This window comes from Zerene cesonia, chromosome 11 (genome assembly GCF_012273895.1).
Source record: "Zerene cesonia ecotype Mississippi chromosome 11, Zerene_cesonia_1.1, whole genome shotgun sequence".
In the NCBI taxonomy this organism is placed as follows: domain Eukaryota; kingdom Metazoa; phylum Arthropoda; class Insecta; order Lepidoptera; family Pieridae; genus Zerene; species Zerene cesonia.
Window position 1 is genome coordinate 970,914 of NC_052112.1, and position 8,426 is coordinate 979,339.

The window sequence follows — 8,426 nt, forward strand, 5'->3', positions numbered from 1 at the left end:
GTGTATAATTAAAACTGAACCGCATGAAAATTGTCTGAACTAGACCAATTTTAAATGGGACTATATGACACTGGTGCCTGCTAATCAAAAAGAGAATTATATAAATCAGTTCACCCATTAAAAAGTACCAAACCTCCTTTATTGAAGTCGATTGAAAAGGGTCCGTAACGTTAATTTGAAGAACAAGTTCTTTTAGCATTTATTTGTCAAAAATGAAAAAGTTTTTTCTTTACCTTACATTAACAAATATGTAACAGGAAAATGTTTTACATGCCAGGGCTGAAAAATAGAGACAAGCATACAATAGGTCGATACTGCGTAAAGATTTTAAATCGACTGTCAGAATAATCTTAGATTAGTGATTAGATTCGTATGCTTACAACAAGAATATTATACTACCGTTTCGTCCCGGCTTCGCGATATATAAATAGCCTATTGTGCACTCGAGGATCATGCACATATCCAAGGGTAAATAATTTTTAAAATCATATAAAATTAGAGGAAAGTAAACAAAAGTAAACCATTTTTTCATTACCTGATCCCCCGTATATCCTAACCTTTAAATATGTAAGTCAACTTACGCAGTCTGCTTACAGGTATATGTGGTTTAAATGGTAGCTGCTGATTAATAGTGTTACCAAGATAGTTGGACATTGACAATTTTGGACAGTTGAAAAACATAAGGAGCTGTAATAGTAAAAGATTAATATCGAATCGACATAAATCTATGAGCAAAGACCATGTAATTATTTTTAGCATCAACAATCCTGTATTGAGGCCGGAAACCGAAAAAGAATTGAATTCTTTTTGAGCATGTTTGAAAACATCCCATCAAGTACCAATAAAGAAAAAGGCAGTATCATCCACAAAATTACTTTGCCATTGGGTAGAGAGTTAAGATTACACAGCCCATTGATATAAATCAAGAAAACAGTTGGACCGAGAATATTTCCTAGAGAATTTCCATATTTAACTGATTGTTCATTGCTGGTTACGTCATTATTAAGACTGACACGTTGCCTTCTATAAGTCAAATAGTCGCTCAATAGGTTTAGTAGTCCGTATGGTTCACGCACACATATTCCAGTTTATTTAACAAGCGAGAGATAGTGACTGTGTCCAAAGCTTTTGCCAAATCAAGGAAGATCGTTACGCATTTTTTATGTTTATCCAGATTCTTCATGTGTGTGTTGATCAATGCATGGTCATCACTAGTTGATTTACCAGGTCAGAACCATATTATTTTATAAATAAATAAAAAATTAACAAATAATAAATAAGCTCATTATAGGTATTTTTACGTCACTACGGTTAATCTAAGAATGTTAAATAATTCATTTACATGTTTGTACATCTACACTAATATTATAAAGAGGAAAACTTTGTTTGTTTGGTTGTAATGAATAGGCTCAAAAACTGCTGGACCGATTTTAAAAATTCTTTCACCATTCGAAAGCTACATTATCCACGAGTAACATAGACTATATATGTACCACGGGCGAAGCCGGGGCGGACAGCTAGTATAATATAAGCTGAGTTAGCTGAAAAGTGGCATCTTGCAAAAAAAGTTTTTGTACAATGAGTTTTAATTACATTTATGAGTTTTAATTACGTTTCTATCTCATCTACTGTAAATTGATTGAATGTTGTTTTTTTTATGAAAAGCCGCGGGCTGAAAGTTTTCTGGCTGCTAGCTAGCTATACCTATGAATGAAAAACATATTTTTCATAACCACAGGCTTTGTACCTAATTGTAATAGTGCAGGGATTCACATAAAATTTATTTTATGCATTTACCTTCCCGAAATGACGCTGCAAAAGCAAGAGGAGAAAATATTCTCAAATATTTAACGTAATTTCTCTGATTGTTAAATATTTTATGTTCCTCGATTACTAATAAATGCTTGAAGTGATTCGGAAAATTATTTTTCGCTTCAAGGGACCTTCTTTTTTCTATGGTAAGTATGGGATTCTTAAAAATGCCTATCTGAGGGGGGCGGTACCACTCTTGATTCTAAAATGGGAGCAAATGACACCAATTTCTTATCAAACACAAACACAATCACGTCAATCGGTTGAAAACCCAGGCGTTGTCGAGTAAGACATATTTTTTGTATGTGGTAGTCGAGCACGCTTCGGCACGAATTGGGCCAGCTCGCACCGGGGAAGTACCACACCCCTACAGAAGAGCAGCTTGAAATAACATACTGCTGTGTTTCGTTCGGTGAGTGGAGGAGCCGGAGGCCCATATTCTCTTCCTTACCCTTTCCAGTCCTTTCCTTTATTCCTCTCTTCAATCCTTTTCTAATCCCTTTCCAACTTGCAGTCGGCAATCCATTTGAATAGGCGTAAGGTCTGCATTGGACCTTACGCCTCTCCAAATGTTCATGGGCGGTGGTAGCGCTTACCATCACGCGACCCACCAGCTCCATTATCGACGATGACATAAAAAAAAAAATATTAAAATGCAGTCAATTTGTGATTCTTCCTTCTTCGATCATTGAAAACACATACTGGGAAGGTCAAGCGCTTTCTTTTTAGAGTCGGTTAGAATCAATTGTCAGTTTTCCGTAAGCAAAACAATACGATCGTGCTGGAGTCACGTACGATGATTTCTCATAACCTATGATTAAGCAATTCATTAAACAGTATATTTGTTGTGGTTTATATAATAGTCATGTTTGGTGTTAAACCTTTCAACAATAATCTTTCAAATATGTAATTGAATCACTGTTTCTGTTTGTTATAAATAATCTAGAGAAATGCTTGACCTAGTTTTTTTCATTATTTCATTTATGCAGGCCGGTCCAACTCAATTTAATCCCTACTATCCTTACTTCCCTAATGATATAAATGTGAAAGTAACACTGTTTGTCTGTCTGTCTGTTACGCTTTCACGCCTTAACCACTGAACCGATTTTGATGAAATTTGTTATAAAAATAAAACTGAACTTCGAGAAGTACACACCATACTTTTTAATGAGAAAAAAATTATAGATGAGGTTGAAAGTTTGTATGGAAATTTGTTTATTGTCAAACATCATGTAATATTTTTCAATTGTTTAGACAAATTCCTGTAATGGAATAAATATCGCGCGATATAAGCGAATTCCACGCGGGCGAAGCCACGGGCGGAAATATAGCTAGATATATTTTTTTTCAGGGCAACAACCTATAGAAGACAACACAAATTCCTTATTTCAATACAGGGTTTTAAGTTTCAAAGTTTTAAGGTTGTTAATACTCATACTGTCAGTGTAGCAACTCGCGCAAGTCACAACATTTCGTAGTCATCCCGTGTAGCACTGAAAAAGTCTTGGCAAAATTAAATATTTTAAATCTCAAAATGTAGGTAACTGTTTAATATTTGTAATATTTCAAACATACGAAACTATTAAAATCTTTATTGTCTCCAGCGTGTTATTTATTTAATTAAGCAAAAGGAACATGCATCCCTGGTGGGGATCGAACCCACGACCTTTGGATTAGAAGTCCAACGCGCTATCCTCTGCGCCACAGGGACTGATGGGCCTGGCTTGAAATACTTAACATGTTTACACTTTAGGTATTTGTGGGAATCCTGCTAATAAATCACACTTTCACACTTTATTATAAATGTGAAAGATTGTTTGTTTGGATGTTTGTCTGCCAAGCACGCTGAAACTACTGAACGGATTTTGATGAAATTTGTTATACAGACAGGGTATGAGCTGACTTGGGTATTAGAATGCTTTTTATCCCGATTAAATGCTCCCTTGGGATGGGGGGAGGGAGGGACGAGCATCTAGTTATATTATAAACGAAAAGTTTGTATTTGTTTGTAAGTATTGATGGATGAATGGATGTATGAACGTTCGTAACTCTTTCACGCGAAAGCAGCTTATCATATATGTATTTTTGAATTTTGGTACAAAGATTGATTATATACTGGACTAGCTCATAGGATACTTTTAACCCGGGTACCACGAGAGTGACGCCGCGGGTTGCAGCTAGTCTGTAACAGACCCATCATCTGTTTCGTGGTTACAAAAATATGAACTACCCTCGGTTTTGTGGAAGACCACATAAATTCAACCCCCATTTATGATGTCAGTACTGATTTTCAATGACAGCCTCTCGACATCTGGATTGTCAGCTGAAAAAAAAACGCGTGAAGCGTTTAAGGTTTTGCTCTAGCTTGCTTTGCTCGATTACTCAGACTTCTGCTGGTCCTAGGCATTACATATAGTCTCCATAGTGGAGAAAGTAATTTCTTTCCTATTATACTAGAGATTGAAGGGAAAAAGCCTTTCAGTTATGACAGACACCACTGCCCAGAACGCAATAGACTTACGACGAATCTCGAATATTTTTCGTTGAGCCGCGTTCAGGGCTGTGTTGAGGGTATTGTTAGAAATTAGATTTCATCCACGTGTATAAAATTACCCAGGGTCGAAGTGCACATTTTAAGCACTATCAAGGTCTGAAAATGTGACAACTACGTACATAAATAATCGGCAGCTCGAGCTGGAGGCTGGAGGCTTTGACTTTCTCACAGCCGGGCCTCACAATCACCCAAATTTCTGTCCAAAAAATCATGTATTGAACACCACCTGCCCATGTCATGCTGTATAGCTGTCGATAATTGATAAGATAAAAATACACCTTGAATATAAGTAGGTAAATTCGACATTATGCTCGACGTCGCATATAGATAGTGCTGATAATATTTGAGGGATTTTCATAAGATATGTTGCTTTTACGCAATCCGATATACGAGTATGAACTCATCTATGTTTTGGGAAGTGAATCATCATTTTTCGGTTGCTTTTTGGTGACTATTTTTTAAAGGCGTAACTCATTTATTTGTTTTTAATTATTGATATATCTTTACTCGTGTCACAATGCTAATAACCATAACTCCGATACGGCTGCACCGATTTTTATGAAATTTTGTGTCCATATTGTGTGTTAGATCTGTAATCGGCCAGCATTCATATTTCATACCCCTAAATTATAAGAGTAAGGCAAACCAGCGTTTGCCGGGTCAGCTAAATATATTAAAATATATAATAAAACTTTATTATCTTTCTACTACATAAAAATAGTTAGGTTTTCCTTCCTGACGCTATAACTCCAAAACGCACGAACCGATTTCCACGGTTTCGCATTCGTTGGAAAGGTTTCCAGCTCCGTGAGGTTTATAGCAAAGAAAATTTAGGAAAAATGGCAACAGAAAAGCGGGAAACTCATTTTTCACCTACAGCCATCTGGTGGCGAAACGGAGTTCGCCGGGTTTGCTAGTATTCTATTAATATTATAAATGCGAAAGTTTGTAAGTATGGATGTATGGATGTTTGTTACTCTTTCACGTAAAAACTACTAAACCAATTGCCATGAAATTTGGTACGTAGACAGCTGGATAACTGGAATAACATATATGCAACTTTTTATTCCGATATTCCTACGGGATACGGACTTACGCGGGTGAAACCGCGGGGCACAGCTAGTATTAATATATGTTTGTACCCTAAGCATGTTGTATGCGTTTATTCATTCAATTTCATAGTTGTTTGAAAATGAAAATAATTGGTGTGGTAATTTGTTTACATTTTATCTCAAATCACACCAAAGAGGCGATAAGGCTATAGGAAATTCAAAATTATAGGGGAAGAGACATCCTTCGTTGTCTATTTGTGGAACAATAATTTGAAATCAAAGCAATAAAAATATTTTTTCCACTACAGTTTCGCTTACGCTAGCATAGCGGTAGGTAAGTTGTCAATTCCATTGAAATGCAATATTTGCTTGTATTTACGTATCATACTCAAAGATATGGTTCTGTTATTATAAAGCCACTATTAAACGGCTAGTCCTGGCTCTGACTAGATGAAATAGGAATAAAACAAAAGAAAATATAGTCTTTAACACACACACTCATGATAACGTGGCTTTCTATCGGTAAAACATTATCTAAAATCGATTCAGTATGTACAGATATTACCCGCTACACTGACTGACAAACTTACAAAATCAAAATCTGCATCTTCATAATATTAGTTTATACTAGCTGCGCCCCGCGGTTTCACCCGCGCCAGTCTGTATCCTGTATCCCGGATTATCGGGATAAAAAGTTGCCTATGTGTTATTCCAGTTGTCCAGCTGTCTACGTACCAAATTTCATTGCAATCGGTTCAGTAGTTTAGGTGTGAAAGAGTAACAAACACATACACATCCTTACAAACTTTCGCATTTATAATATTAGTAGGAAGTAGGATTAGTAGGATTAGTAAAGTTTTCAAAGAGTCGATAGTAATTTTACCATTTTGATCAATTGTTTAAAACAATTAAACGAAATGTTAAAGTAGCACGTTCTAATGATAATATGATACATTTAACATACCTTGACCCCGTGACGTCATAACCTCTGAGATGAGGTCAAGTGCGAATCATTAGTTTTCGATAGAAACTGTTTATACACTTTAAGTAATTTATTAAAAAATAAAGTTTTTTCAATGCATATAAACTTTTACTCTCTCGCCGCACTCAATTTTTTTATAATAAAGGACTCTTTAGAAATTAAAGACTTTATTTTACGCGGAGTCTCCCCGTGACCACGCTCGCTGGAAAGTGTTCGAAACGTCGAGTTAATAATATAATAAATAAATCGCGTTTAAAATCCGTTAAAAAGTCTTTAATTTCTAAATGTATAATACTCGCGTAAAATCAAACACAAGAAGACTCTTTTTTTATTTGGCGCCAAAAATCTTAATTATGTTTTTACACGCTTTTTATTAGCTTCACCTGTATGTTTGTTTGTTTGTATGTTTGTTTGTTTGTATGTTTGTTTGTTTGTAACTGACTTCTTTGGGCGCGATTTTGACCCACTTTAAACGGCCAGATTTCGTTCAAACTTTGTAGATTTATTGAGGACCGATGACAATACACTAATTTGATAAAATTATTCCAGTTTTCAATTTGCAAAATATGATTTTTGTTAAAGCGTGTTTTATAGTTTTTTTAAACTATTATATTTTATTATCTTTTTTTTTTCTACTGATGGACCGATATAATATGAATAAGATTCAACTAATCTATTTCAGAATAAATATCTTAAACCGTAACTATAATGTAAATGCTGAAATTAATTGGCCTTACGAATAATGACTAATTATATTGCTTTAAATGCGTGTTATCGGGAACCGTTTAATTATGAGTAATTATAATTCCCTGTAATGAATTATATTTTGACGAAATACGGAAATATCGCATTAACTAAGAGCACTATTAACAAATATCCATTCAGAAAAGCAGATGTTTGAATTTCAATATTTCGTTTAGTTTTAATACGTAGAATTAATTTATGTTTATATGTAAAACTAACGAAATCTTCTTAATGAATTAGAAATGACATTAGTGGTGGTTAATAATTTAAAAACCTATTGACACAGATTCTCAAAGTATACAAAGTCCCTGAATTGCCCATAAATAAAGATATATAGATTTTTACGGTTTTGTAAAAATCACAACAAAACAACAAAATCGTGAATGATAGAAAGTAGTATAGTAGTAGTAGTAGTAGTAAAGAAAATAGTATGAAAATTAATCAACTATTATTTCAATAAAGTTCTATTGTTTTATTTTGGTTGATATATTAGTTATTTTCAGTGTTTTTTTTTTTTTTGTATTTGTGATTGTAAGATTAGATATGTTAATATTTCACATAAGAAATTAATTACATTTTCCTCAAGTAAAATTGCATAGAATTTAAGCAGCTATATGTTATTTTAAAAGACAGTTTGTTCATGTGGACAAGGTATCGTTAGAGGTTGCTCGCAGTTTGCACTGACCGAGAATCGTTTGTCAGACAACAAACTCGTTTCGTACCCTCGAACTTTACGATAAATGTGATGTAATATCAGACATTCACTTCCAACGATTGTACACAAATGCATTTGATAAATCTCTCAATTTTACTCAAACTTCGATAACTTTTAACGTTTCGTAATATAAATTTGCTGTGTAATAAAAAAAAACCGTTTAGACATAAAACCAGATCCGCTGGAGCGACTGGTTTGATCGGTGCTTTGATGAAAGCTGAGACACGTTTCATTCTTTGTCGACATGTACGTCATGCCTTTATGTTTTCGATGGACGTTGTCGATATTCAAAGAGCTACATGATTATGAAGTGCGATATCGGAAACTATCGAACTACGACCGCCTCGTTAAATGATACAATCAATTGATAAGTGCGTATTTAATTGTGTCCATCGTGTGTAACGCCGCGAGTAATTTTAATGCTTGTTTTGAGATGCGTAGCTAGCGGCGGCAGCTACCAGATGACGCCACGAATATAGGTGGAAATAGGGTCAGTGCTGTGTCGTTGATCCGTGTGGAGACTGCGACTGCACGCGGCGGGGCCGCCCCTTGCGCCCCGCGCGCCGC

The 8,426-nt window shown here is 35.1% G+C and overlaps 1 non-coding gene across 1 annotated transcript; it reads right to left on the minus strand.

The window, feature by feature from the left end:
- Nucleotides 1-3,450: 3,450 nt before the first annotated feature.
- Trnar-ucu lies at nucleotides 3,451-3,523 on the minus strand. Its single transcript has one exon. It is a non-coding gene; the product is annotated as a tRNA-Arg (tRNA).
- Nucleotides 3,524-8,426: the final 4,903 nt, after the last annotated feature.